The sequence below is a fragment of the Amblyraja radiata genome, chromosome 1 (genome assembly GCF_010909765.2).
Source record: "Amblyraja radiata isolate CabotCenter1 chromosome 1, sAmbRad1.1.pri, whole genome shotgun sequence".
Taxonomy (NCBI): Eukaryota; Metazoa; Chordata; class Chondrichthyes; order Rajiformes; family Rajidae; genus Amblyraja; species Amblyraja radiata.
Genome location: NC_045956.1, coordinates 124,316,527 through 124,343,646, shown reverse-complemented (window position 1 = coordinate 124,343,646; position 27,120 = coordinate 124,316,527). Strand labels below are relative to the sequence as shown.

At 43.9% G+C, this 27,120-nt stretch overlaps 1 long non-coding RNA gene across 1 annotated transcript in view; it reads right to left on the bottom strand.

Annotated features, from left to right (window-relative positions):
• Positions 1-10,370: 10,370 nt before the first annotated feature.
• LOC116978907 overlaps positions 10,371-27,120 on the bottom strand; it is a 63,727-nt gene continuing 46,977 nt past the window's right edge. Inside the window, exon 3 of the long non-coding RNA XR_004413594.1 lies at positions 10,371-10,675. This is a non-coding gene — a long non-coding RNA (uncharacterized LOC116978907). The remainder of the gene's footprint in view (positions 10,676-27,120) is intronic.

The following is a 27,120-nucleotide window of genomic DNA, read 5'->3' as shown; positions in this document are numbered from 1 at the left end:
GAGGAGAGGGGGGAAGAAAGGAGAGGGGGGAGTGAGGGGGTGTGCTGAGAGGGGGGTGAGGTGAGGGGAGGGTGAGAGGTGGGGAGCAGGGAGGGGGAGGGGGGGTGGAGGGAAGGGGGTAGGGATGTGTGGAGGGGAGGGGGGTTTAGGGGAGGGACGGTGGGGGAGGGGATGGAGGGGAGGAGGGGGAGAAAAAGAGGGGAGAGAGAGAGGGGGGAGTGGAGAGGAGAAGAGGGGAGAGGAGAGGGGGGGGAGAGGGGGGGAGAGGAGAGGGGGGGGAGAGGAGGGGGGTGGGAGGAGAGGGGGGGAGAGGAGAGGGGGGGGAGAGGAGAGGGGGGGGAGAGGAGAGGGGGGGGGAGAGGAGAGGGGGGGGAGGGAGAGGAGAGGGGGGGGGGGGGGGGAGAGGAGAGGGGGGGGGGGAGAGAGAGTGCCTTTTTATTTCAACCCAAATCCCCCAAACAACCATTTGCAGGCAGTGCTTTTTTACTTTAACCATATTTTCATTTTCAAACCACATTAAGGGTACTTACTCACAGTTGTGTGTACATGTGTTCAGTGTTATTCACAGCTCAGAGAAACGTGACCCTCTGCCTTCCTCCAGCTTGCAGACTAATTGAGGCACACCACTTCCTGGTTTTATAGTCCATCCCCCCTGCCGTCAGCGGGGGCAGCAGAGAGAATGGGGAATTTTTTTAAATCATTAATATCTCTGTAATTTTTCATCGACTGGAAAAATCCTTGGCACACATGCGGCGGAGGGGGGCTCTGAGCGAGGTGGCCAAAAATGACGGCCGTAGGTGGCGGCGTTCTCTTGGAAATCGCAGCACAGATCGCCAAAACCGGTCAAGAACAGACTTTTAGTAATATAGATAGATACAAGATAAGGGAATAACACTTAGTGCAAGTTAAAGTCAGCAAAGTCTAGTCAAAAATAGTCTGAGAGTCACCCATGAGGCAGATAGTAGTTCAGGACTGCTCTCTAATTGTGGTAGGATGATTCTGTTGCCAGATTACAGCTGGGAAGAAACTGTCCTTGAATCTGGAGGGTGTTGGGTGTGTGGAGTGATAGGGAGATGGGATCTTAATTGGGATACATGTAACTTCTATTTGATTTAGTTTTTTGATATATTATTCCAGTTTCTCATTCTCATGATTCTCCAGCATGTACCCTGTTTGGGACTCAAAGTCATATGTTTAAAATTTAGTCCCTCTTTTGACAAAAGCCACTTCATCATCTGAGCGTGAGAAAGACCCTTTGTTGGGTGTTTAGTGTACTTGGGCTATCAGCTCACGTGTAACATGCATGGCAAAAACAGGAAAGTAGACTATTATCTGAATGGTGGCCGATTAGGAAAGGGGGAGATGCAACAAGACCTGGGTGTCATGGTACACCAGTCATTAAAGTAACAGGTGCAGCAGGCAGTGAAGAAGGCGAATGGTATGTTAGCATTCATAGCAAAATGATTTGAGTATAGGAGCAGGGAGGTTCTACTGCAGTTGTACAGGGTCTTGGTGAGACCACACCTGGAGTATTGCGTACAGTTTTGGTCTCCTAATCTGAGGAAGGACATTCTTGCCATAGAGGGAGTACAGAGAAGGTTCACCAGACTGATTCCTGGGATGTCACGACTTTCATATGAAGAAAGACTGGATAGACTCGGTTTGTACTCGCTAGAATTTAGAAGATTGAGGGGGGATCTTATAGAAACTTACAAAATTCTTAAGGGGTTGGACAGGCTAAATGCAGGAAGATTGTTCCCGATGTTGGGGAAGTCCAGAACAAGGGGTCACAGTTTAAGGATAAGGGGGAAATCTTTTAGGACCGAGATGAGGAAAACATTTTTCATCCAGAGAGTGGTGAATCTCTGGAATTCTCTGCCACAGAAGGTAGTTGAGGCCAGTTCATTGGCCATATTTAATAGGGAGTTAGATGTGGCCCTTGTGGCTAAAGGGATCAGGGGGTATGGAGAGAAGGCAGGTACAGGATACTGAGTTGGATGATCAGCCATGATCATATTGAATGGATCATATCGAAGGGCCGAATGGCCTACTCCTGCACCTATTTTCTATGTTTCTATGTTTCTATGACAAAGCAAAGGCAATCTAGTGATCTAATCCTACTCAATAATCAAGCTGAATAATTATACCAGTTACCAGTATAAATGAATCTGGTCTATCACTCCAACTGGCGATTCTAATCTTGCTCCTTAATCAGACTAATTTTCTGTCCAATTTATCAGTGATCTTATTCAATGAGTGCAAAACCTCATATTCCACTTGGGTACGCAGGGTGAGTGGATTGCCAGCAATTGAAAGATTCAGTGATCAGATCATTGGATTGTACGCCATTCTGTTACGTGATTTTACTTGAGAACTGACATAAGGCCTTCTGTGGCCTTCCTCCTGAAGAAAGGTCCCTACCGAAATGTCACCCATCCTTGTTTTCCAGAGAAGCTACCTGACCCGCTGAGTTACTCCAGGACATTGTGTATATTTTTAGTATAAACCAGCATCTGCAGTTCTTTGTTTCTACTTGAATTCCAGTTGTCAAGTTATCGGTTATATTCATTCCTCTGGGTTGGGGAGATTAAAATTGGCCAGCACCCTTGCATTTGATCATCAGCAAAGACATCTGTCTGAAGATGCCATGTGAATCTGCAGTTCCTTCCTACACAAAAGACACCTGGCTGGTTATGCTCTTCTGAGGTATACGGACAAAGAAAAGTTTGACAGTGAAAACCTCTGGCCACAGAAGCCCGATGTTGATTCAGATGGCTATTAATGAGTGATTAATAACTACTGAACTATAAACCATATCCAGCCATAATTGTTAAAATTCATTCTCATGATGTTCGTAGCAGAGGCATTTATTATCCATCCATAATTACCTCTTCAAAAGATGTTGCTAATTTCTTACTTGAATTTTGTGAGCCGATATGGTGAAGATACTTCCAATTGTTACATTATGCAGAGCTCCAGAGTTCTAACCCAGTGGCAGAGGAATCGGTCTTTTGATGCCGTGAAAGGATGAAAATAAGATCATAAAAATCAAAGGTAGACACAAAATGCTGGAGTAACTCAACGGGACAGGCAGCCTCTCTGGAGAGAAGGAATGGGTGACATTTTGGCTTGAGACCCTTCATCAGACATAAAAATAAAAGTCAGGCAATCATTCAGATTAATTATTCTGATAATCAAGATGCATGAATGAGCTACCATTTAAATGAATGGTGTTATTAAAATAACTCATATCATTAGGATATTCTTAAAAGGATTTTCCTCGGCTGATTTATTTCATATTTCTATTCAATTGCATAAATATTTTTAAATTGTGACATTCAATGGAGAATTACAAAATAAATTCCAGGTCTGGTGTGATATGGATTTCTCTCAGATATTGTTGAATATACAATCTAAACTTGACAAGTAAAATTATTTAAAGTGGAGTGATTCCAATGGTATCTACATAAAATGACTGTGCTGAGATTCTCATTGTGATTTACAGTTAGATCTTGGTTCTATAATTAATGTTGCAGAGATTAACCCATGGACAATTCTTTGTATTAATTCTCCAGGGGACTGCAGATTTGGGTTTGAACCACAATTTATTGAAGCTAAACAGCAGTTTACATCCTGCCTGCCCATTGCCGGACGTGCTACTCCACCACTGGTCCATGGTGATTGATGAAGCGGCTCACTCGATGACCTGGGTGTTGGCAACTTTTCACAGCATTGTTCCTTGCTCCTTGTGAGTTTTATTGCAAAGGAATTCCTGGGCTTGAACTTTCCCAGTGACTGGATGTAAGCTGAGTGCTGATCCAACAGGAAGACCTCTTTCCTTCAAGCTTCCTCTGAAACAAATCTTCTTAAACGTAACATTTTTTTGCTTACCTTGGCAAAACACCTCCCATTATGTAGGTGGAGTGAGCAAACTGTGACCTCTGTAGCAGAAACCTACTGCTGCTTTAGTCATTTTCGTTTGCTCAGCTCCACCCATAGACTTATTTAGGTCAACCTCAAACAGCCTCTTGTTTCTTTACACCCCATCAACACAGTAGTCTATTCATCATTTAAATAAAAACACAATAGTTTAAACTATAAACACTACAGTAAACTATAACACTATAGATTCTTCAGCATTTAAACCCTCCATCCTGTGTTTCCTGTTTATTCTTCCCTCAATCACTGCTTCAAAGTCAAGCACCAGTGCACCCCCACTCCCTCCTGCCTCTCCCTCCATTCCCAACTTACTCTGGTCCTTATTTCTTCCTGGCACTGTATCTGCTTAAAAACCATTAAACCTCTATCCTTGTATAGTTCTGGGGAAAGATCATGATTCTGATATGATTTTTCTCATTCTGTTTTGCTGACTGTGTTCAATATTTTGTGTTTTGAACACAATTAATTATTGTGCCCCGTTCTCTCTGTTTCCCCCCTTCCCTTTCTCTGGAAGTCAGCTATAATACTCAGTTTTTATCGGGGCTCAATTTTCAACTTTAGACTTTAGAGATACAGCACAGAAACAGGCTCTATGGCCAACCAGTGGTCACCCTGTACACTAGCGATATCCTACACACGAGGGATAATTTATAATTTGACTGCAGCCAGTTTACCTACAAACCTGTACATCTGGAATGTGGGGGGGGAAACCGGAGAATGTACAAACACCGTACAAACAGCGCCCATAGTCGGATTGAACCCGGGTCTCTGGCGCTGTTCGGCAGCATCTCTACCACTGCGCCACTGTGCCACCCACAGTGGAAATGCGTAGTCTTCCTGTGGGTCGGCACCATTCCAGCTATCTTGCATGAAAGGTTGTACCCTCTACACTTTGTCTGTGTCCTATGGATGGTTTGATTGTTTTCACATATAGTTCTTTCTTTCACTAGATAGCATGCAAGCAAATGTTTTGGTACACGTGACAGCAGTAAGCTAAACTAATACTAAACCAATATTCTCAGCCAGCTAATTTAGTACAAGCCAAGAATCGAACCCAAGATGTGCTGCTGCCATGGCTTTGAGCATCACTGTGCTGTATGTTTGGCAGCGCATGTTGTGGCGTAGCTTCTTGTTCCAGTCTGAACCAGCTGAAGGTCATTTGCTCATTGTTTCCTTCTCCACTTTGAAGTGGATTTATTTTTTCCCGTTCCGCAGTTTATCAACATCGTCCCACGTACCATCAGCATTTCACTATCCCCTGGATTACCATTACTGTTCCCACCCTTTCCTCATGTAAACATTCTCTTATTCGTTAAAGAACCCGTGACATTGTGATATTGTATTAATTTAGTGCAGAACATACCAAATTATCAATGACATAGAAAAGGTAAGAACTAAAAATCTTTTTCCAGTGTGAAGGTGTCTAAAACAAGTGGGCCATAAATTTAATGCGTGGTCAGAGTTTCAGAGGAGATCAGAGGGGGAGACTTATCATCCTGCGGGTGGTTGTAGTCCGCAATGCACTTCATGTCGAGGTGGTGGAGGCAGGTACACTCACAACATTTAAGAAATGTCTAGATAAGCTCTTGAATTTCTAAGGCATAGAAGGATCAGAGGCTATGGTTCCATAAGATCATAAGCCTAGGCCATAAGTCTGGACCTTGGAGCATAATCAGTCCATTTGGCCCATTGAGTCTATTCGCCATTACTGATCTATCTTTCCCTTTCGACCCCATTCTCCTGCCTTCTCCCCATAACCTTTGACACCCTTACTAACCCACAACCTATCAAACCGCTTTAAAAATACCCAATGACTTTGCCTCCACTGCCCCTGTGGCAATGATTTCCACAGATTCACAGGCCTCTGGCAATAGAAATTCCTCCTCATCACCATTCTAAAAGTACATCCTTTTATTCTGAGGCTGTGCCCTCTGGTCTTAGAATCGCTTACTGCTGGTGATATCCTCTCCACCCACTCTTAATGTGGGTAAATGGATTAGTCCAGATGAGCATTGGTTGCATGGCACGATTGGCTGTTCAAACCTATGACCCCATGACACGCAACCTCAGGAATGATTAGATTAGATTAGATTCGTTTATTGTCATTCAGACCTTTCGGTCTGAACGAAATTTTGTTTCCCTGCAGTCATACATATAATTAAAAAAATGACAAAAACACACAATCAACACAAATTTAACATCCACCACAGTGAGTTCACCAAACACCTCCTCACTGTGGTGGAAGGCAAAATCTTAAAGTCTCTGTCTCTTCCCTCTTTGTTCTCCCTCTGCGCCGAGGCGATGGTTCAAACTCCGCGGGGGTCGCTGCCTCCGCCACAGCTTCGGGGCCGAGTCGGGTCTCCGCTGCCGCTGCCACCGCCACAGCTTCGGGGCCGAGTCGGGTCTCCGCTACCGCTGCCTCCGCCACAGCTTCGGGGCCGAGTCAGGTCTCCGCCGCCTCCACCACAACTTCGGGGCCGAGTCGGGTCACCGCTACCGCTGCTGCTGCCGCTGCCGCCGCCACAGCTCCAGGACCGAGTTGGGTCTCCGCTGCTGCTGCCGCCGCCACAGCTCCAGGACCGAGTCGGGTCTCCACTGCTGCTGCCGCCGCTACAGCTTCGGGGCCGAGTCGGGTCTCCGCTGCCGCTGCTGCTGCCGCCACCGCCACAGCTTCAGGGCCGAGTCGGGTCTCCGCAGCTGCTGCCGCCGCTACAGCTTCGGGGCCGAGTCGGGTCTCCGCTGCCGCTGCTGCTGCCGCCACCGCCACAGCTTCGGGGCCGAGTCGGGTCTCCGCTGCCGCTGCCTCCGCCACAGCTTCGGGGCCGAGTCAGGTCTCCGCCGCCTCCGCCACAACTTCGGGGCTGAGTCGGGTCTCGGCTACCGCTGCTGCTGCCGCTGCCGCCGCCACAGCTCCAGGGCCGAGTCGGGTCTCCGCTGCTGCTGCCGCCGCCACAGCTCCAGGGCCGAGTCGGGTCTCCGCTGCTGCTGCCGCCGCCACAGCTCCAGGGCCGAGTCAGGTCTCCGCTGCTGCTGCCGCCGCTACAGCTTCGGGGCCGAGTCGGGTCTCCGCTGCCGCTGCTGCTGCCGCCACCGCCACAGCTTCGGGGCCGAGTCGGGTCTCCGCTGCCGCTGCTGCTGCCGCCACCGCCACAGCTCCAGGGCTGAGTCGGGTCTCCGCTGCTGCTGCCGCCGCCGCCACAGCTTCGGTGCCGAGTCGGGTCTCCGCCGCTGCTGCCGCTGCTACAGCTCCTATGCCGCCAGCTCCGCCATTAGGCCTCGGCGCAGATGGAGACGGGGACGGGGAATACGACCGAAGAAAAAGTCGCATCCCCCGAAGGAAGAGACCAAAGCATGTTTCTCCCACCCCACCCACACACATACACAACTTAATAAAACAAAATTAACTAAAACATGACAAGGAACAAAACGAAAGAAAAAAAACAGACGGACTGCAGGTGGGCCGCAGCTGTTAAGCCAGCGCCGCCATCTTACATTAAATGATCGATTCATTTTAAGTATTTCTCATTATTTTCTATTTTAATTGTGGAAGCAGGGGATCACTTTTATTTCCCCATGCTCCAAAATTGAATGGGACAAAATTTGTTTTCTCATTGGCTCCTGGGATGAAGTAGATGTTGCCTCTGGGATGGGCGGCCAAGGGTGGAGTCCTGAGGTTTGTGCTAAACCTCATTCTCAGCCTAACTACAAAGTGCACCGGTGTTCGAGTCGCCCATGCCTTTGCCTACACAGATGCTGTTGATTCACTGTGTCCTACAGCAGTTTGTTTTAGTCTGTGTCACACACTGTGTGCTAAGAATGACTGATCAATGCAATAACCTTGGGCAAAATTAAAAAGTGAGACTACATAATAAACGTAATTAAAATTATTTGAAACTTAGCCCATTAAAATTTTGGAGGACGATTGAGAAAATATATCCTCTTTGCATTCTCAGGAACATCTAATGGGGGATAGAACTTGCTGCAAGCACTAAAATGCCATTTGCTTATTTTCAATTTCCTACCAGCTGCCAAATTGAATTGTTTCTTGTATTTTACTTGGCCAGTTCCCGTGAGCTAGTTTCCAATTAAATGCGCACTTTCCTCATGTTGGGGCAGATAATGGAAGGGCCTGTCATTCACTTTTCCTGTGCATCTGTCCCAAAGTGCAGCAAATTTCATGGGAACTTGACACTCTAATGATAGGAAACAAAGAGTTGATTGATCAGGGTGCTGGCTGCTTAAATTTACTGAAAGACATGACAGGCAAATGTAGCTGAAGCTGGAGATTTACAACAGACGGCTTTCTCACAGGTGAAAATCATTGCCTGAACTGATAGCACGCCAGTCAGCAACTCAGCCTAGAGGTTACTACACGCAATGTATTTGCACGATAATGTTAGACGCAATTGAAGCAAGTTACTCTCTCTGTCATTTTACATTCGTTCATTTCCCTCATTTGAGGGGAAAAGAGACCAGAGAAACGTATGATGAAGCAGATTTAGGCCATTGAGCCCATTGAATCTATTCTGACATTCAATCATGGCTGATCTACTTTTCCCTCTCAACCCCATTCTCCTACCTTCACCCAAAAGGCAAAGTGCAAAGAAAGAAGTTTGATTTGTACCCGCTATGCTTGCGTACAACTGCAACATTCAGAGTCGTTCCAAAGTTGTCAGCAATAAAGCACTAGTCACAGCACTAAATCTGGGCCTAAAAAGAGACAGGATATCAGACTCTATTCCATTAAAGTATTGGAGAGCCTGGGAAATAATTATTTGGTTATGTTATCAAGTTGAAGTGATAGTGGAAGGAGTAAAGTATATTCAGAGCAGAGATATATATCCAAAACACACCAATATGTTCCAATGCCTGCTTAATTTGCACTATCTTTCAGTTGCAATTGAAGTTGCAATACAGACCATTTCACATTGGGACCGTACATTGAAAGTGACAGCAGTTGTTTTTACAGCTTTTCACACAGGGTACTGTTGGGGATGAGCATTCAGGAGAAATAAGTAGCAGTCTTTAGGGCACCAAGAGGCACAGTGAAGTAGGATGAGATTAGACAGGGCTTTAGTGACAAAGGACTCAATAGTTAGCCAGGGCAGACAGGAGATTCTGTGGTGCAAAAGGGACCAAAGGAAGGAGTAGATACAAGAAGACTGGTGTGCACATAACAACTTGTCACTAAACATCTCCAAGACCAAGGAGCTGATTATTGACTTCAGGAGGTCACACAATGGAGAATACGCCCCAATCTCCATCTACGGGGACAGTGTGGAGAGAGTGTCCAGCTTTAAGTTTCTGGGCACTCTCATTTCAGAGGACCTCACATGGTCCACCAACACCACTGCGCTGGTCAAGAAGGCACAGCAATGACTGTTCTTCCTGAGGACATTAAAAAAGACTGGTCTGCCCCAACAGCTGCTGACAACCTTCTACCGCTGCACCACAGAGAGCATATTAACGTAAAGCATCTCTGTGTGGTATCTCAGCTGCATGGACGTGGAGAGGAGAGCTCTTCAGCACGTAGTCCACAGAGCGCAGAAGATTATTGGGACACAGCTACCAGCCTTGGAGGGCATCTACCACACACGGTGCCTCAGGAAGGCCGTCAGCATCCATAAAGACTCCTCACACCCTTGTAATGGCCTGTTCGAACTACTTCCCTCCGGCAGACGTTACAAGGCCTTCTACGCCCGAACCTCCAGACTCAGGAACAGCTTCATTCCCAGAGCTATAGCGGCTCTGAACCGGCCCTGCTGAGTGCCCCCCATCCCCCCTGGACTGTCTCCCTCGGATGGTCACGTCGCACAGACACATCTGCACTTTAGTCTGTTGAACTGTTTTGACTATTTTACTGTTCTTTTACAAACCATGTTCTCGGGATATCTAAATCTAAATTTTATTAGTTATTTAAGTTATGACATCGGATGGAAGCTGCATACCAAATCTCATTGCGCTTATGTGCAATGACAATAAAATATATTATTATTATATTATTAACTGGCTCTCTAATTCTACAACAGATGGTGGTATGTAAATGGTACAAGCTGCCAGAGGAAGTGGTTGAGGCAGGCACAATAATGACAGTTAAAAGACATTTGGATGGATACAAGGCCATGGAAGGTTTAGAGGGATTATGGCTCAAATGTTGGCAAATGGGACATCTGGATATATGGGCATTTTGCTGGGCATGGGCAAGTTTGAGCTGATGGACCTTTTTCTGTGCTGTATAATATTATGACATTTCTTTTTAATTTATACCACCTTACCACTGAGAGGTATCTTGAAGCTGCTGCTGATTATTTTTACATACACATCTAATTTTACATTGTTTGGCCTCTCAAGGTTACCTCAAAACCCCAATTCCATTCACTCTACAGCAAAAGGAAACAGCAATTTCCATGATGTTGTTTAACTGTCCAAGCGCATTTTAATATAGAAACAGGATGTTAATACAAAGAAGCTGCAGCAGTAACTCTGAATCAAAACAAATATACAACCGTAAGCCGCACGATATTAGAATAGAAATACTGATCATTTTAAAGTTACTTAATCTGCTCTGTTTATGCAATTGCAAACAGGTTTACTCTGCAGGATTAGTACATCTTATTTCAGTGACAATGAGTGTTCTGCAATTTTCCAATTTTTCATTCTTTCCCAGCTTCATCACACAACAAACTGGGTCTTCTGACACAATGATGTCATCAATATTGTAGCTTCACAGTGCTCCCTTTGTGAAAAGGAAAGGTGGGTGTTGATTCAATAGCAGAATATGCTCCCATCAAAGGTGGTTACATGCCATAAAAATGAATTAAATCCCATCATGTAACTATTTTAAGAATGTTGAAAGCCTTTCTTTCTTCAGCCACTGTGATAGCAGCTTTAATTTTTAAGAGTTACCGCAGCCACAGTTAGCAGGGAAGGGAGACTTGTATTTCTGCAATGTCTGTACAACCTCAGGGTGTCACAAAAGGCTTGTCAGCCAGTGGATTAAATTTTGATGCGTTACTGTTGCATTATGTGGATTAAATTTTGATGCGTTACTATTATATTGCATGGGACTTTGCAGCTCTCTTCTACTGGTCTAATTTGTGTATGACCATGTATAAAATCATGAGAGGAATAGATCGGGTCTCTTGCCCAAAGTAGGCGAATCGAGGTCCAGAGGACATACGTTTAAGGTGAAGGGATAAAGATTTAATAGGAATCTGAGGGGTAACATTTTCACACAGAGGGTGGTGGGTGTATGGAACAAGTTGCCAAAGGAGGTAGTTGAGGCAGGGACTATCCCAACATTTAAGAAACAGTTTGACAGGTACATGGATAGGACAGGTTTGTTGGAATATGGACCAAATGTGGGCAGGTGAGACTAATGTAGCTGGAACATGTTGGCCGGGCATGTTGGGCTGAAGGGCCTGGTTCCATGCTGTATCACTCTATGACTCTTGGATCATGCAGAGCAGATAAACTGTTTAATAATGATATAATAATGATATTGAATCTGAAGAAGAATCGCAACCTGAATGTTGCTTATCAGTTTGAAGAAGGATCCCGACCTGAAACATCACCTGTCCATTTACCTCCCCAGATACTGCTTGACCCACTGAGTTCTTACAGCAATTTGTGTTTTGCTAATAATGATATTGGTTGTGGGATAAATATGGCCAGGATATCAAGCTGTGCACCTTTCCTTTTTGCTTTTAAGGAAGTTGCTATAAGATCTTTTACATCCATCTTGGTTTAAAAGCTGAACTCAGAGACAACATCTGCAACAATGCAACATTTCTTCAGTACACGAACGAAGATTCAGGTTAGCTTTTATGCTGAAATCTGGAGAAGGAGAGTGAAAGGATCTGAAAATGTATAGGATCACGTATGCAGCAATAACAAGTAGTATTTTCAGAATGTGTTAGAAACATAGAAACATAGAAATTAGGTGCAGGAGTAGGCCATTCGGCCCTTCGAGCCTGCACCACCATTCAATATGATCATGGCTGATCATCCAACTCAGTATCCTGTACCTGCCTTCTCTCCACACTCTCTGATCCCCTTAGCCACAAGGGCCACATCTAACTCCCTCTTAAATATAGCCAATGAACTGGCCTCGACTACCCTCTGTGGCAGAGAGTTCCAGAGATTCACCACTCTCTGTGTGAAAAAAGTTATTCTCATCTCGGTTTTAAAGGATTTCCCCCTTATCCTTAAGCTGTGACCCCTTGTCCTGGACTTCCCCAACATCGGGAGCAATCTTCCTGCATCTAGCCTGTCCAACCCCTTAAGAATTTTGTAAGTTTCTATAAGATCCCCTCTCAATCTCCTAAATTCTAGAGAGTATAAACCAAGTCTATCCAGTCTTTCTTCATAAGACAGTCCTGACATCCCAGGAAGCAGTCTGGTGAACCTTCTCTGCACTCCCTCTATGGCAATAATGTCCTTCCTCAGATTTGGAGACCAAAACTGTACGCAATACTCCAGGTGTGGTTTCACCAAGACCCTGTACAACTGCTGTAGAACCTCCCTGCTCCTATACTCAAATCCTTTTGCTATGAAAGCTAACATACCATTCGCTTTCTTCACTGCCTGCTGCACCTGCATGCCCACTTTCAATGACTGGTGTACCATGACACCCAGGTCTCGCTGCATCTCCCCTTTTCCTAGTCGGCCACCATTTAGATAATAATCTGCTTTCCTGTTTTTGCCACCAAAATGGATAACCTCACATTTATCCACATTATACTGCATCTGCCAAACATTTGCCCACTCACCCAGCCTATCCAAGTCACCTTGCAGTCTCCTAGCATCCTCCTCACAGCTAACACTGCCCCCCAGCTTAGTGTCATCCGCAAACTTGGAGATATTGCCTTCAATTCCCTCATCCAGATCATTAATATATATTGTAAATAGCTGGGGTCCCAGCACTGAGCCTTGCGGTACCCCACTAATCACTGCCTGCCATTGTGAAAAGGACCCGTTTACTCCTACTCTTTGCTTCCTGTTTGCCAGGCAGTTCTCTATCCACATCAATACTGAACCCCCAATGCCATGTGCTTTAAGTTTGTAAACGAATCTCTTATGTGGGACCTTGTCGAAAGCCTTCTGGAAGTCCAGATACACCACATCCACTGGTTCTCCCCTATCCACGCTACTAGTTACATCCTCGAAAAATTCTATAAGATTCGTCAGACATGATTTACCTTTTGTAAATCCATGCTGACTTTGTCCAATGATTTCACCACTTTCCAAATGTGCTGCTATCCCATCTTTAATAACTGACTCTAGCAGTTTCCCCACTACCGATGTTAGACTAACTGGTCTGTAATTCCCCGTTTTCTCTCTCCCTCCCTTCTTTAAAAAGTGGGGTTACGTTTGCTACCCGCCAATCCTCAGGAACTACTCCAGAATCTAAAGAGTTTTGAAAGATTATTACTAATGCATCCACTATTTCTGGAGCTACTTCCTTAAGTACTCTGGGATGCAGCCTATCTGGCCCTGGGGATTTATCGGCCTTTAATCCATTCAATTTACCCAACACCACTTCCCGGCTAACCTGGATTTCACTCAATTCCTCCAACTCCTTTGACCCGCGGTCCCCTGCTATTTCCGGCAGATTATTTATGTCTTCCTTAGTGAAGACGGAACCAAAGTAGTTATTCAATTGGTCTGCCATATCCTTGTTCCCCATGATCAACTCACCTGTTTCTGACTGCAAGGGACCTACATTTGTTTTAACTAATCTCTTTCTTTTCACATATCTATAAAAACTTTTGCAGTCAGTTTTTATGTTCCCTGCCAGTTTTCTTTCATAATCTATTTTTCCTTTCCTAATTAAGCCCTTTGTCCTCCTCTGCTGGTCTCTGAATTTCTCCCAGTCCTCCGGTATGCTGCTTTTTCTGGCTAATTAGTACGCATCATCCTTCGCTTTGATACTATCCCTGATTTCCCTTGTTATCCACGGATGCACTACCTTCCCTGATTTATTCTTTTGCCAAACTGGGATGAACAATTTTTGTAGTTCATCCATGCAGTCTTTAAATGTCTTCCATTGCATATCCACCGTCAACCCTTTTAGAATTAATTGCCAGTCAATCTTGGCCAATTCATGTCTCATACCCTCAAAGTTACCTTTCTTTAAGTTCAGAACCATTGTTTCTGAATTAACAATGTCACTCTCCATCCTAATGAAGAACGCAACCATATTATGGTCACTCTTTCCCAAGGGGGCACGTACAACAAGACTGCTAACTAACCCTTCCTCATTACTCAATACCCAGTCTAAAATAGCCTGCTCTCTCGTTGGTTCCTCTACATGTTGATTTAGATAACTATCCCTCATACATTCCAAGAAATCCTCTTCCTCAGCACCCCTGCCAATTTGATTCACCCAATCTATATGTAGATTGAAGTCACCCATTATAACGGTTTTGCCTTTGTCGCACACATTTCTAATTTCCTGTTTGATACCATCTCCAACTTCACTACTACTGTTAGGTGGCCTGTACACAACACCGACCAGCGTTTTCTGCCCTTAGTGTTTCGCAGCTCTACCCATACCGATTCCACATCCTCCAAACTAATGTCCTTCCTTTCCATTGCGTTAATCTCCTCTCTAACCAGCAACGCTACCCCACCTCCTTTTCCTTTCTCTCTATCCCTCCTGAATATTGAATATCCCTGGATGTTCAGCTCCCAGCCTTGGTCACCCTGGAGCCATGTCTCCGTGATCTCAACTATATCATAGTCATTAATAGCTATCTGCACATTCAACTCATCCACCTTATTACGAATGCTCCTTGCATTGAGACACAAAGCCTTCAGGCTTGTTTTTACAACACTCTTACCCCTTATACAATTATGTTGAAATGTGGCCCTTTCTGATTTTTGCCCTGGTTTTGTCTGCCTGCCACTTTTACTTTTCACCTTGCTACCTATTGCTTCTACCCTCATTTTACACCCCTCTGTCTCTACGCTCACACATTTAAGAAACCCTTTCCCTTTAACTCCATCCGCCACTATCCCATTTGACACCCCACCCCCCTTATTCAGTTTAAAACCACCTTTGTAGCAGTGGCAAACCTGTCTGCCAGAATGCTGGTCCCACACCTGTTAAGATGCAATCCGTCCCTTTTATACAGTTCCCCCTTACCCCAAAACAGATCCCAGTGATCTAAGAAACTAAATCCCTGCCCCGTGCACCAGTTCCTCAGCCACACATTCAGGTCCCGTATCTCCCTGTTCCTGCTCTTGCCAGCACGAGGAACTGGAAGCAAACCGGAGATAACAACCCTGGAGGTCCTGCTTTTCAGCATTTTTCCGAGCTCTCTAAAGTCACGCTGCAGAATATTCATCCCCTTCTTTCCGACATCGTTTGTGCCGACATGCACTACCACTTCCGGATGTTCACCTTCGCCCTTGAGGATTTTCTGCACTCTGTCCATGACATCCTGGATCCGGGCACCAGGAAGGCAGCACACCATCCTCGCATCCCGTCTGTTGCCGCAGAAACCCCTGTCCGTACCTCTCACAATGGAGTCTCCCACTACAATGGCGTTGCCTGCCTTAGGCCTTTTTGGTTTTGGCTCAACAGCCCTATTCGCATCACAAGCCAGTCCGCTGCCCAGTGTAAACACCTCTTCTGTCCCGACAGCTTCTAAGTGGGTGAACCTGTTCACAAGAGGTACAACACCCGGGGACGTTGGTATTCCATGCTTCCCTCCCGTTCTCACTGTCTCCCACCTTCTCTCTTCCAGTACCTTAGGTGTAACAATCGTACTGTAGGACTTGTCGAGGAACGACTCCGTTTCTCGGACGAACCGGAGGTCATCCACTTGCTTCTCCAGTTCCCCAACACGGCCCTTCAGGAGCTCTACCTGGATGCATTTCTAGCATTTGTAGCAGCCAGAGGCATTAGCGGTGTCCTTGACCTCCCACATACTGCAAGCATCGCACTGAATCAGCTTGCCTGACATTTCCTTCTTTCGTCTCCTCGCCGAAGACTCTCGAGCCAAAGACTCACACTTTTCTCACAGGGCCGCTCACTCACTGCCGCTCGCTAAGATGGAGAAAATATCCTCACGTAACTTCCCAAGATGTGTTATTAAACACAAGGTTGCATAAAGCACAAAAGGAGATATTAGAACAAATGTACTGAAATTTGGTCAAAGAGCTCTGTGGCCCAGTGACAGCTGATAGAGCTGCTGCCTCACAGCACCAGAGACCTAGGTTCGATCCTGATCTTGGGTGCTGTCTGTGTAGACTTTTTACATAATCTTCCTGTGACCACGTGGACTTCTTCTGGGTGCTCTGGTTTCCTCCCACATTCCAAAAACATGCGGGTTTGTATGTAAATTGTCCCTAGTGTGTAAGGAGTGGATGTAAAATGGGATAACAGAACAGGTGTAAATTGATGTTCGGCATGGATTTGGTGAGCTGAAGCAAATAGCTGAAGCTAAGTGCCTGTTTCCATGCTGTAATATTTAAACTAAACTTTAAAAAAGCTAGGTTTTGAGAATCTATCAAATAAGATGATAAAGATAAATTGGCCAAAACTATTGTGGAATGAATAGTAAAGATATTGCAATTTGGGCACCAGAATCCATGTGTGTCAGTGGTAGTGCTATTGAAGTCAGGAATGCACATGTGACCAAAATGAGGGAGTGCAAAATCCCAGAGAATTTCAGGGCTGAAGAAAACTGCAGATAGAAAGAGAAAAAATGTCACTATTCAGTCACCATAAGCCAACGTGTTAGAATGATTATAATCTGTTGATGTTCAGTGTCTTGAGCTATAAATTAATGGTTTTAGTAAGCTATTAATCTATCTATCTGTACATAACTAAAACTCTCATCTTGTTACCTTCTGGTTTGCGTTGTTTTTACATTTGCGCAAAAATGGTACGCGATAGTGCTACGATTTTTCTCCACCTTACTCATCATTGTCCTTTGCTGCAAATGTACCAAGTTTTGTTCTGATGGGTGGTATATTTTAAAAGTTATTAAGGCTTAAAAATCTCACCTCTCCTGTTCCTACTAATATTTTTGTTACATAGATTTGTGACAAATCTTGTTAGAGTATGTAGTCTTGAAAGATTTTTAGGAGATTTTGCTTTGGTAAAGACAATGGCATAAATATTTGATTGTTTAGTAAAAGTTATTTTAGTGTAACGTGACTGATCATGGATATTTTCCAGTGTCATGACCATTTCTGGACGGATACACATAATTGATTGATTGAATTGATTAAAGATACAGCATGGATACAGGCCATTTGGCCTCCGAGTTCACACCATCCATCATCCGTTCACACTTACACTATCTGTCCCTGAAAACTTCTAACAAAGCCAGAAATCTTGGGGTTATTATGGATTCAGATTTACATTTCGACAGTCACATCAAATCAGTAACAAAATCGGCCTACTATCACCTCAAAAACGTAGCAAGATTAAGAGGACTCATGTCAGCTCAAGACTTAGAAAAACTTGTACATGCCTTTATTACTAGTAGACTAGATTATTGTAACGGTCTCCTTGCAGGTCTTCCGAAAAAAACTGTCAGGCAGCTACAGCTTGTTCAGAACGCTGTTGCTAGAGTTCTAACAAAGACCACAAAATTTGAACACATTACACCAATTCTTAAATCCTTACATTGGCTCCCTGTATGTCAGAGAATTGATTTCAAAATCCTGCTGCTCACCTATAAATCACTACATGGTTTAGGACCAAAGTATATCACTGACATGCTTCCACTATATAAGCCTTCTAGACCGCTAAGATCCTCTGAAACCAATCTGTTAGTGATTCCCAGAGTAAATACAAAACATGGGAAAGCAGGATTTAGTTACTATGCAACAAATAGCTGGAATAAAATTCCTGAAGATTTAAGACTTGCCTCAACTTTGACCACTTTTAAAATAAGACTGAAAACTTTTATGTTTACTTTAGCTTTCAGCTAAATCTTAACTACATTGCACTTTTAACTTTTGCACTTTTTATAATGCATTTTTAATTTTGCTTTTCTTTTCTTTTAATTCTTCTATTTTATTTCATTTTATCATTTCATTTTATTGTATGACATGTTTTTATGTGAAGCACTTTGAGTCTGCCTCATGTATGAAATGTGCTATATAAATAAAGTTGCCTTGCCTTGCCTTGCCTTACACATCCACTCCCTTCGCACTAGTGGCAATTTACAGAGGCCAATTAACCTACCAACCCACATCTTTTCAATGTGGGAGGAAACTGGATTCCCCGCAGGACGCCCACACGTTCACAAGGAGAATTGCAGACAGACAGCATCGGGAGGTGAGGATTTAACCTGCGTCTCTAGCACTGTGCGGCAGGGGCTTTACCAGCCATGACACTATGCCACCATCAGTTGAAATAAACCCTAAATATTTGTCAATGTGCATGTCTATCAGATAGTTTTGTGTCAGATGCTCATTAAAGAGTGTTATTCCTTTTGCAACATCTTTAGTAACATTGTGGAAGAAATTGAACCAGATTGACCTGGTGGTTCCCATTGTTATAGAATCCCAGGTGGCAGTGGTGACAGGCTAATGGGGAAGTTGTCAGCCGTGTACAGCCTTTGAATTCACATCTTGCGCCATCGGAGAGCACTCTGGTTCCATGATTGGCTTGGGAAGCTGGGCTTGGCAACCTCATCGTTTGGAAGCACAGGGGCGGCAGCAGGAGGAGGCGGACGGCACAGTCATGGGTCATGGTGTTGGCGGAGGTGGCCGCAACAGCAGCTAGGTGAGTGAGTGACTCGAGTGCCTCCTCAGGCAGCTTGGGGCAAGTGGTGGCAGAAAGATCCAAGGGCATCACGCTGGACCAGGCCAATCCCTACTTCATTATTCAGTGCCATTAGAACACTAGGCTTTAAGGTGATAATATATGAAATTGCATACCTCCTGAGGCCAAGATCAGACTTTTTGGAGATTTGGATGCTGCAAGATAACACCGGAAGGTGACGAGTCTTCACATGCTGATCCAGAAGAGGATCTCTTGACGTAAGTGTACTATGATATGACTGGATAGCACGCACAACAAGCATTTCACTGTAAATCTGTACATGTGGCAATAAATTAAACTATACTAAACTAATTCCAAGAGAAAGCTTATTTTCATAAGACTACACTGAGCCACTAAGATGAGCCCCATTACTCAGATTTTCTTCAGCAGTCCCAACTTTGCATACTTCTTACCAATTATATAGAGAATGGCTTTGGCAGAGGCTTTAAGGAAATGTGGTGTATAACTGGAAGAACACAGAGGGCAAGAAGATACCCAGAGAAATAAAATGACATAAAATGTTCATAATAAGGGAAAGAATTCTCAATTTTCTGAACCTCTTTTGAAGCCTTATACAATACGCAATATTTATTAAAAGCAGCTCAATTGTAAACGGAAACATTTTTTTTGCATAAAATGTCATGTAATTATGTGGCTGAATATTACATTAAATTATTTGGAAAAATGTTTATTAAGAATTTATGCAACTGTTGCAAGTTGGCAATTTAAAGCTGTACTGAATCTCCAATTTCTGGATGAAAATGAGAAGTGAAAATATCACCACTCTTTCTGAAAACTTATCATTTTGTGTTTGCACTGAATCATTTTCTGTTCCGCTAATCACCTGCGGGCTGAAGGGGTGAAGGTAGACTCCAAGCATAAACAGTTCACGGCATTAACTCTTTTGCATGCAATTTCTTCTGGTGTTTCCACTTGGCTGGGGAGATGCCCTCTGTTTAAGCTGCGGAGGAGGTGGGGAAATGAATGGGAAGGAACAGGAAGCCCTTTACATGGCTTGAGAAGGTGGTGCAGCCGTTCCTTCACATACATTCTGCTGACTTGTTTTTACATGTTGACCTGATCATTACTGATGATTCAGATATCAACCTTTGCCTTAAATGTTACTTCTCCCTTTGTGGTTGATTACATATACAAGCAACAGCATTTTGCTTTTACCTTCCCAATGCTTATCTCAGGAATCTCAAACCACACAGCTCTATTGTATGTTCCACTTTCAAAAAAATCAATCACTTTCGCACTGTATTACTCATATAGTTTTTTTCACTGGGCCTTCTTTAAATCTTGATTCATACGCAGGGAGGTAATTGAAGAGAAAATTTACTTCTAATTGGCTGGTACAATCTTATAAAATTAATGCCATTTGTCTTTTTTAAGACATCCACCATCAATTGTTACTAACTGAAATATTTATATTCAGTCTAATGGAACAAGTTGTTCATTGGCTGAAAAGTCAGGACATTTTCATTCCTGCAGCATAATTAAGCTGAACTGGCGTGGAACATGAAACAGATGTCATAGTCAAAGAATCATATGGCTTGGAAACAGGCCCTTTGGACCAACTTGCTCACGCCGACTAACATGCCCCATTTGCACTGGTCCCATCTGCCTGCATTTGACCCATATACCCTCTAATATTATCCTATCCATGTACCTGTACCTGTCTAAATGTTTCTTAAACGTTTAGACAGTACCTGCCTCAACTACCTCCTCCAGCAGCTCATACCTTACACCTACCACTCGTGTAAAAGAGTTACCCCCGGGTTCCCATTAAATCTTTCCGCCCTCACTTTAAACCTATGGTACTTGATTTCCCTACTCTGGGCAAAAACACTGCGCATTTACCAATTGCAGCAAGTAAGAATTTTATTGTCCTGTTGCCAGTACATACAACAATTAAACACTCTTGAATCATGAGAACTTTGAATTTTGAACTCCTCCAGCAGCTCATTCCATACACCCAGCACGCTTTGTGTAAAAACGTTATTCTTCAGGTTCCTAGTACATATTCCCCCCCTCACCTTAAAGGTTATGGGGAGAAGGCAGGAGAATGGGATTAGGAGGGAGAGATAGATCAGCCATAATTGAATGGCGGACTAGATGATGGGCCTAACACTTATCGTCTTATGATCTTATGATGATAAACCACATTATATTAGTCAATTGTGAAACTGCATATTTTCATCTTTAGTTTAGTTTATCTGTATTTTTCAGATACATGATCAAGGGAATAACATGAAATAATGCTGCTGTTGGAGAAGCGATTTAAAAGAGTGGAGTGATTGTAATGCATGAGTGCAGATCCACTTATGTGACCAGCACACAAGGAGCCGCCTGGCTTGGGTGCCATCTTCTGCCTTTATCAGTCTAAAATACTGAATTGACCTTGGCTGGTTCCATTCTACTTGTCTGTTTTATTTGCTGCAATGTCCCCACCATAAGTTTAGCTGCATCTGCAATGTCGGATACGCAAGTCCCCATGCATCCATTAAAACCCAGCCCCGCCCCTCCTCCTACTCTTCATTTATGATGAGAATACTTTGTTCCACCTGAGTGTTGCATCCCTCACATCGCTCTCCACAACCTGTGCATTTCCTATTGCAGAGGCAAAAGTAGGATAAAAATGCACCAAGCAATGTTGCATCCTGCGTGAACCATAATATTAGGTCAAATTAGTCCTGTTCACTGGCTGTTTCAGTTCAGTTTAGTTTATTGTCATGTGTACTGTGGTTCAGGGTCAGTTTCTTCCCAGCTGTTATCAAGCAACTGAATTACCCTATCACACTTAGAGAAGAGTGCTGAACTATTATCTACCTCATTGGTGACCCTTGGACTATCTTTGATTGGACCTCACTGGCTTTACCTTGCACTAACCGTTATTCCCTTATCATGTGCCTGTACACTAAATAGCTCATTGTAATCATCTATTGTCTTTCTGCTGACTGGATAGCACGCAACAAAAGCTTTTCACTATACCTCGGTACACGTGACAATAAACTAAACTGAGCTGAGGTGAAAAGTTTTGGGGTTTATTTTCTTGCTAATGGCCAGTTCTCACGGTGCGACCTGAAGCAAGATGTCACCCGAGTGAAGTGGTCGTGGTCCAGCACGAGTTCCGCACGATAAAGTGTTCCCACGATAAGAGTTCCCACGGTACTCGGCATTTCTGTTATTTGTGCGAGTGACTTGTCCGTCTCCCAATCTTTCCCGTTAATCTTGAATGAACATCGTGGACTGTAGTGTTGTTAATCACGTGGCACAAATGATGTTACTTTTTTTCACACACTATATTGGGTTTTTTCACCCGAGCTCTTTAATGAGCTGAAGAATAATCTGTATTTTTTAGACAAATGTTGTTTGGTGTGATGCACCTTCTCTCAATATGTGCAAGAAGTCGTCTTTTTATTTTGTCAAATAGGAGTAAAGACTGTGTCTCACATTGACCGTGATGATTGTTTTATTTTATTATCTACTGAGAGGTGAAACTTTCAGTCTGAAGAAGGCTCTCGACCCGAAATGCCACCCGTTCCTTCTCTCCAGAGATGCTGCCTGTCCCGCTGAGTTGCTCCAAGCAACTGGTGTCTATCTTCAAAGGACTGACCACCGGGCTGGATGTCGGGGCTGGCGTGTTGCGTTTCACAGACCGAACTGCCCAATTAATAGTAACAGATGGGCACTCCCTCTCAACCACATCCTCTTGCCTTCTCCCCATAATCTCCTGACAGCCGCACTAATCAGGAATGTATCTATCTCTGCCCCTATTCTTCACCCTTTTGATAGTAGTTTTGTTTTATTGGAGACGCGGGAGACAGCGGATGCTGGAATACTGAACAAAACACGAAGTGCTGGAGGAACTCGGTGCATTTGTGTTTAAGAAGGAACTGCAGATGCTGGAAAATCGAAGGTACACAATAATTCTGGAGAAACTCAGCGGGTGCAGCAGCATCTATGGAACGAAGGAAATAGGCAACGTTTCGGGCCGAAACGTTGCCTATTTCCTTCGTTCCATAGATGTTGCTGCACCCGCTGAGTTTTTCCAGCATTTGTGTGTGGGGGTGGGAGCTGGGGGGAGGGGGGGGGGGGGGAGAGATAAGGCAGCCTGAAGAAAGGGTCGCATGTCCATTTCCCTCCGTAGATGCTGCCTGGCCCGCGGAGTTCCTCCAGTCTTAGAAACTGCTTTAGACAAAAAGAGACACAAACTGCTGGAGTAAAATAGCTCAGCAAGTGAGGTACCTGAACACTCAAAAATGAAAAAGAATGAAAATGTGATTATTTCACCTCCCTTCAACTATTTTGTGTTTCAGCATGAGAGGGATTATAACATTAGAGACATTCATCTTGTAGTGATGTGTTAATGAAGAATTGCAGACATCAATCTGATAGTAAAAAATATATTTATTTAACAATGAGGTAAAACAAGCACTGACAATCAAACTGCTCAGTTACTCACCGTTCGCAGGAGTTCCCACGGTACCCGCATGAGTTATTACGGATATCGCACGGGCCACTGCGTTCATACAATGTTGCAACGCTCACCAAAAAGTGCTCAAGGCACTCTTGGAGAAATTCAAAAATGTTTGAATTTTCTCCCGACCTTACCAAGTCACACGACTACCTGCCGTTAGCGCCACGAAGGTCCTCGGTGGTCCACGGTTGCCGTACTGCTATCGCAGAAGGTTCCCACGATGTTAAATCTTGTTAAATCTTGCTTCAGGTCGCACAGTGAGAAAGCCCTTTAACCAGTCAGCGGCAAGACAATGCGTGAGTACAATTGAAGCATTTACGGCGCATAGATACATGATAAGAGAATAACGTTTAGTGCATGGTTAACCCTTCTAGAAGTCCTGTCATTCTGTCCTGACAGTATTCCACCTTTGCCAACAATTAGATACATTTGAGACAAACTGAGACCACAAGCAAAGTGTCTTCCGTTTATTGAGGAATAAGGATCACTGGGTCTCAAGACCTAAGGTCACATAAGTCATGCGTGGATTCCCTTCCATTGCTGGAAGGGTGTCAATCATTTGTTGTGACAGCCAGCTCATGTTAGTGCCCAGAAACGGCAAATAGTGAGTAGTGAAGGGATGAGTTGCTATTTCCTCTAGTGCTATGAAAATGTTGACATAGTGATTAAATGAGAAAAATGATATCCAGAGTCATGGAACACCCCATCTCTTCATACTAACCTGAATCATAGGCAAAACAGTTTTCTATTGGTTATTTCAAGTTCAAATAGGTGGGTTGATTGACAAACACTTGACCCAAACCATTGCTATTCTACCAAGAGTGTTATGTTGAAGCTGGTGCTCCAGTGCCTACATTGCCACAGCAGCATATATTAGGAAAAAAGCTTTGGGAGGGATTGCATGGATTTATATCCTACCATTGGAAACAAAGAAAGCATTTTGCAGTATAATTTGAAATGGAAATACTTAGACCTCACTTTCAACAGGGTGTGGAGAGGATGCTTCCATGTGGGAGAATCTTAGATCAGAGGTCATAGCCTCAGAATTAGAGGACGTTCCTTTGTGAATCTGTGGAATTCTCTGCCACCGAAAGGCAGTGGAGGCCAATTTGCAGGATGTATTCAAGAGAGAGTTAGATTTAGCTCTTAAGGCTAACGGAATCAAGGGATATGGGGAGTAATTAGGAATGGGGTACTGATTTTCGATGATCAGCCATGATCATATTGAATGGCGGTGCTGGTTCGAAGGGCTGAATGACCTATTCCTGCACCTATTTTCTATGTTTCCATGAAGGAGATGAGGAAGAATTTATTTAGCCAGAGGCTGGTGAATCTGTTGAATTAATTGCCACAGGAGGCTGTGGAGGCCAAGTTAATTGATATTTTTAAGGACTAGATAAATAGATTCTTGATTATTATGGGTGTCACGGGTTATGGGGAGAAGGCAGGAGAATGGGGTTGGGAGGGAGAGATAGATCAGCCAAGATTGATTGGCAGAGCAGGCTTGATGGGCCTAATGGCCTAATTCTGCTCCTATCACTTATTAACATGACAATCTTCTTTGGGAAAGGCAAGTTCCGAACTGTCACCAATTCACCTTTTCCTAAAGGTTACTCCTAAACAGTAGATAAGTTGTCTTATCTACTGTTTAGGTGCTGACTTACAGGGAGAGGCTAGGCAGGTTAGGACTTTATTCCTTAGATCACACGAGGCTGAGTGTGGAGCATATAGAGGTGTATAAAATCACGAGTGGAAAAGATAGGGTGAATGCACAGAGTCTGTTACCCCGAGTTGGGAAAATCAAAAACAAGAGGGCATATGTTTAAGGTGAGAGAAGCAAGATTTAATATAAACCTGAGGGGTTCAGAGGGTGTCGGGTTGTGGAACAAGCTGCCAGAGGAAGTAGTTGAGGCAGCTACTATAACAGCATTTAAAAGACACTTGGACAGTTACATGGATGGGAAAGATTTCACGAGATATGGGACAAGTGAGGGCAAATGGGGCCAACTTAGATGGGCCTCTTGGTCGGCATGGATGAGTTGGGCCGAAGGGCCTGTTTCCTTACTGTGTGACTATGACAATAACTCTCTGGTGTGTATTATAGAAATGTAACATTTTCATTAACTGGTTAACATCTGTGAACTAAGTCGATAAGGTTAAATTGATCTGTTGCTTAATTCTCCTTCTAAACCTACAATGTAAATTTTGAACAGAGAACGTAGAATAGTGCAGCAAAAGAAAAAGCCCCTGGTCTCACTTTGTCTGCACCGAATATGATGCCAGTTTAAACTAATCTCCTCCGTTTGCATGTGGACCATAGCCCTTCATTCCCTGCATATGCATGTGCCTATGTAAAAGCCTCTTCAATGTCACTAATGTATCGGTCTCCACCACCACCCCAGGCAGCACATTCCAGGCTCCCAACACTCACTTTGTAAATAAAACACTTGCCCTGCACTACTCCATTAAAGTTTCCCCCTCTCACCTTCAAGCTACGCTCACCAGTTTTTGGTTTGGTATCTAAAAGATTTCATGGGAACTGTTCCAGGAGACAAAGGTCAGTTTGATAATGGACTTTAGTGCTTTTCATAAATCTTTTAAAAATTAAGAAAAAAAACAATCTCTGCCACCAGATGTGTCTTGGTTTGCAGTAGATTTTTAAAATGCCATTCATTCCAAAGGATTATGCTAATTAAGGAGAATAATGTATTTAGTTATAGCAAGATTCTTTCCTTCAGGGCAGGTAGATTAGACATTTCCAAGAAAGGCATAATCAAGCATCATTTGAAGTACATGCCCGTTGCTGAAGCATATATTAAGATAACTTGTTTTATTAAAAAATACCTGTTTCCTCCTCCCACTTTATTCTGCACAACACTGCTGGAAATCCCAGTGATGGTCTTGTGTGTTATTGAAGATGTAAAATGGCAGGCAATGGGACAGTGTCAGCATAGTTTCACTGGCGTGCCTTCACATTGCCAGCGATGGTATTGCAATCTCAGTCACCGAGGCCGACGTCAGATCCTTCAGGAGGGTGAATCCACAGAAAGCGTCTGGGCCTGATGGTGTATCTTGTTGCATTCTCAAAATCTGCCTGGACCTACTGTCTGGGGTTTCTGTAGAGATCTTCAACCTCCCATTGCTGAGGTCTGAGATTCCGACTTGCTTTAAAAGAGCATTAATTATACCAGTGCCTAAGAAGAGTAAGGTGACATACCTCAATAACTACTAACCTGTGGCACTAACGTTCATAGTGATGAAGTGTTTTGAGAAGTTGGTTATGGTGCATAGCAAGAATCTGGACTTACCTACTGCCATAATAGATCAAAGAGAGATGTGATCTCGCTGCCGATCTCACCAACATACATCAGGCTATTGTTCATAGACTACAGCTCAGCGTTCAACACCATCAGCCCCAACAAATTTGTTACCAAGCTCAGGGAATTGGATCTCTCTGCATCCCTTTGGAACTGAATCCTCAACTTCCTCACCCATAGTGCACAATTGGTACAAGTTTGTAGCAACATTTCCCCCTCGATAACCATCAGCACAGGGGCACCTCAAGGCGATGTGCTCAGCCCCCTGCTCTACTCACTCTTTTTCCATAACACAGTTCCAACTCCATCTTTAAATTTGCTGATGACACCACCATTGTTGGACACATTACGGATAATGATGAGTCCGATTAGAGGAGGGAGATAGATAATCTGATTGAATAGTGCCAGAGTAATAAAGCTGTTCTCAACATCAGTAAGACCAAGCTGATTGTTGATTTTTGAAGAGAAAGGCAGAGGATCCACAAAACTGCCTTTATGGTTGTGTCGATGGTAGAGAGAGTCGATAACTTCAAGTTTCTTGGCGTCCATATCTCTGAAGATCTGTCCTGAACCCAGCACAATGATGCAAT